Genomic DNA, 5,018 nt, shown 5'->3' with positions numbered 1-5,018 from the left:
AAATTAATTATTCAAACAATACTCATCGCTTACCAATTAACATATTCGCCAATTTTAGTTCATGAAACTTTTGTTTTTTTTTCTTTCCCAACCAACTGTATCCTTCTGCCAACTTATTACTTAGGCGTTGGCTCAAGTTTCGTTTCATAAATTCGTAGGAATGTTTGCCACCAGTACGAGATGCTTGTGTAACCTTCAATACATTTGTGTTAATTCAATGGAAATAAAAATAATACTGCTTAGGTTTTTTCGAGATTTTTGGAGATACAAAGATTACGTCCACCACTTGTTACTTAGGTTTTTTCGAGGTATAATACTACTACTTTGTTTTTTTTTTTTTGAGGTGAAGATACTACGTGTTTAGGTTTTTTTCGAGATTTTTCAAGATACAAAGATTTCGTCTACCACTTGTTACTTAGATTTTTTTAAGGTATAATACTACCACTGTTTTTTTTTCGAGGTAACAACATATACACTACTATGCGTGTACTTGGCGCCTTTCTTTACCTTTTTTTTAAAAAAGGTAATTTGTACAGATATCACGCTTTTTTGTAGTATTACGCATTGTATAAACAATATGTACAGGGTGTTATTTCGAGGTATAATACTACCACTTTGTTTTTTTCGAGGTAACAACATAATACATATATACTACTATGCGTGTACTTGGCGCATTTTTTTACCTTTTTTTTTGAAAAAGGTAATTTTGTACGGATATCACGCCTTTTTGTAGTGTCATATAAGACGTCGGCGTTAGAAGTAGATAGAAGAAGATGTATCTTAATAAAAAATTTTCACATTTGGACTTTGCGTCGCAATATCTCCGCTCGTAGGGCACGGAGCGGGATATTATAAGAAACCCCCCCTCCCTAATTGGACCTCAAGCTATCGATCAAGCCTACTTAGAACTTCATCCGTTCACTCGTTATTGAGATCTCAACATCTCGGGTACTCGCAACCCGTCGCGTCGCGTAAAAGAGTCACGGTCGGTCTCGCTCCGCGTGTGCTTGGCGCGAGACACTACCGTGTCTCTTGATTCTGCCGCTAGGGAATTTTTAAGTCGATTCTTATGAATCAAGCTTGAATTCGATGTCTAGGTGTCCCAGGTTGCCGATGACGAGGTTCACATAGTGCGCTTCATAGTTTTCGGTATTCAGGTGTATTAATACCTTGAATTCGATGTCCACGTGTTCCAGGTTGCTGATGTCGGGTTCCAGATAGTGCGCTCTATAGTTTTCGGTGTCCAGGTATAATAATACGTTGAATTCGATGTCTAGGTGTCCCACGTTTCCGATGACGAGGTCCACATAGTGCGCTCCGTAGTTTTTGGTGTCTACGTGTATTAATACCTCGAATTCGATATCTACGTGTCCTACATTTAGATTTAAAGTTATTAATACACCTAGACACCAAAAACTACAAAGCGCACTATGTGGACCTTGTCATCGGCAACCTGGGACACGTAGACATCGAATTCGAGGTATTATTACATCTAGACACCGAAAACTACGGAGTGCGCTATCTGGACCTCGTCAACAGCAACCTGAGACACCAAGACATCAATTTCAAGATATTAATACACGTAGACACCGACAACTACGGAGCGCACTATGTGGATCTCGTCATCGGCAACCTGGGACACCTAGACATCGAATTCAAGGTATTAATACACGTAGACACCGAAAACTACGGAGCTCACTATCTAGACATTGTCATCGGCAACCTGGAACACCTAGACATTGCATTCAACGTATTATTACACCTGGACACCGAAAACTACGAAGCGAACTATGTGGACCTTGTCATCGCCAACCTGGGACACCTAGACATCGAATTCAACGTACGATTACACCTGGACACCGAAAACTATGAAGCGCACTATCTGGATCCCGTCATCAGCAACCTGGGATACGTGGACATCAAATTCAAGGTATTAATACACGTAGACACCAAAAACTACGGAGCGCACTATGTGGACCTCGTCATCGGCAACCTGGGACACCTAGACATCGAATTCAACGTACGATTATACCTGGACACCGAAAACTACGAAGCGAACTATGTGGACCTTGTCATCGCCAACCTGGGACACCTAGACATCGAATTCAACGTACGATTACACCTGGACACCGAAAACTTATGAAGCGCACTATCTGGATCCCGTCATCAGCAACCTGGGACACCGTGGACATCAAATTCAAGGTATTAATACACGTAGACACCAAAAACTACGGGAAGCGCACTATGTGGACCTCGTTATCGGCAACCCTGGGACACCTAGACATCGAATTCAACGTACGATTAATAGGCATGTAGACACCGAAAACTACGGAGCGCACTATGTGGACCTCGTCATCGGCAACCTGGGACACGTAGACATCGAATTCAACGTATTATTACACCTGGACACCGAAAACTATGAAGCGCACTATCTGGATCTCGTCATCGGCAACCTGGGACATGTGGACATCGAATTCAAGGTATTAATACACGTAGACACCGAAAACTACGGAGCGCACTATGTGGACCTCGTCATCGGCAACCTGGGACACGTAGACATCGAATTCAACGTATTATTACACCTGGACACCGAAAACTATGAAGCGCACTATCTGGACCTCGTCATCGGCAACCTGGGATACCTAGACATCGAATTCAAGCTTGATTCATAAGAATCGACTTAAAAATTCCCCAGCGGCACTTTCTGCCAAGCGTAGAGAACCTTCTTTTCCGTTGACTCAATATATATTATATATTACCTAATTTACCTAAATAGAAATCTTCCTCCTGACCGATAAGTCTATCGACCTAATTTCGAAATACGCGCGCGATATCGAAACTGGCGATACCTGCGCCGCCAGCGTCGAAAAAGTGACAAGTGACGTTTCTCTGATAATCATAATAATATTGAGATGAGAGCGGTCGACGTAGACGACGACGACGTATCTTAATAAAAAATTTTCACATTTGGACTTTGCGTTCGCAATATCTCCGCTCGTAGGGCACGTAGCGGAATATTATGAGAGAAACCCCCCCCTAATTGGACCCCAAGCTATCGATCAAGCCTACTTAGAACTTGATCCGTTCACTCGTTATCGAGATCTTAACATCTCGGGTACTCGCAACCCGTCGCGTCGCGTAAAAGAGTCATGGTCGGTCTCGCTCCGCGTGTACTTGGCGCGAGACACTACCATGTCTCTTGATATTTGAGTTTTATATAATACATACTTCACAAACTTTTATATATGTAAAAATTTTTAATTTAGAAGAAGTTTTAAAGTTTCGATTGTTTGTAGAACTAACAAAAGACTGAATTTTTGTGCTTATGTAAATTGCATTTTAAATGGCATTATTGATAAAAATAAAGTAACAAAATCATATGTTTAAATATTTCAGAGAAATCTTTCACAAATACACCAAAGTATTATAATACATTAACTTATTACTATTTAAAAATAAAACAAAATTTTAAAATAATATTTAGTGCGCTTTTAGTCATAAAATTTTATATTTAATTAAAAATCAAAATTATAAAACAATATAAAAATTTAATATTATATATATCCCATAAATCACGATCAGCTGCTGTGACCTATACCTATACCCAGGTAGCAAGCTGATTAGTCATCATTTTGATATATTACATGTATATTTTATATACGTATCTACATATGTATATATATATATATATATATATATATATATATATATATATATGTAATCAGCTTGCTACCTCGATATATATATAGGTCATAATAATAACTGACCGTGATTCATGGGATATTCAGGTTAATTCGATCAGGTTATATCTCAATTTGAGCCGTAGTGTTATCAAAGATGTATAGTAAATAATTACAAATATTTACATGTATATAATTGCAAATACAGTAAAATAAATAAAATATTTATACTTAAAAGATTAAAATGTAAAACCATAATATTATTACCGATGCCTTAAAATGGCTCTGGTTTGTCAAATACTGCTCAACTTCTTGTAATTGTTGTTCCGTTTCCAATGGAAGCGTAAAAGAACAGAAAACTGATTCCTGTTTTTAAACGTCATTATTAGGAGCTGGATTTAATCCAGTATTTTTGATGTCTTGTATATCCTCAACCGTTTGCCACAATTGAGTCTTAAAATAATTTTGTTGGCGAATTATCTGTTTAAAATATTTCTCTGAAAAACCAATCATTATTAGTAATAATTTATTCCATTATTAGTAATGTTATACAAACACATTATACACGATGAACTAAAAATAAAATATATAATGTTTTTATTCTGCATCTGAGCATGTGCTGGACACAATTGACATGTGCATCTCATGGAATTAGTCAAGAAAGAATTATTTTCTATTTCTGGATTGACACAATTATTATTATCCTTTTGCATAGCAACCTGGCCTGCAGTTTTCAACACATCTAATAAATCAGATATATAAAACATAAATAAGTATTTTTTCTACTATATTATAACAACAATAAAAATAATAATAAACACCATGCGTCTCCCATGAAATATTAATGTACATAAAATAAAATACAATAAAAAATTAATTTATCTGCTCAATGAAAGCAACAGCTAGTAAGAAAAAAATAAAACCGACCAGAAATCAAGCATTTATCGGGTGTTACAAATAAAAATAACAAATTCTTAATTTGAGCAATTCATTTATTCAGAATTGCCGTAGACTACGTTTTAACCATACTTGATCTTCTTCAGAGCAAATTACGACATAAAAATAATAAAACAATTCAAAAGTCACAATTACAGCGTTGAAACAATTTTTACGGAGGTCAAAGTCATTACATTTTAAATATACGTCAATAATTAAATTAAGAACTTGGATCTCTGTGTCAGGCATAATAAATTAAGATTACATATGATTATATTATACATAATATGTACATGTACGATTACACATGATATATTATATTATATATTATACATATATGTACGTACATGTACATATGTATAATATAATCATATGTAATCTTAATTTATTATTTGTGTGTGT

The 5,018-nt window shown here is 36.1% G+C and overlaps 1 pseudogene; it reads right to left on the bottom strand.

The window, feature by feature from the left end:
- Positions 1-22: 22 nt before the first annotated feature.
- On the bottom strand, positions 23-4,689 carry LOC139824949 (uncharacterized; annotated as a pseudogene).
- Between the last annotated feature and the right edge of the window lie 329 nt (positions 4,690-5,018).

The sequence above is a fragment of the Temnothorax longispinosus genome, unplaced genomic scaffold (assembly GCF_030848805.1).
Source record: "Temnothorax longispinosus isolate EJ_2023e unplaced genomic scaffold, Tlon_JGU_v1 HiC_scaffold_704, whole genome shotgun sequence".
In the NCBI taxonomy this organism is placed as follows: domain Eukaryota; kingdom Metazoa; phylum Arthropoda; class Insecta; order Hymenoptera; family Formicidae; genus Temnothorax; species Temnothorax longispinosus.
Note: the sequence above shows the minus strand (reverse complement) of the source record. Positions and strands in the feature narration are given on the sequence as shown.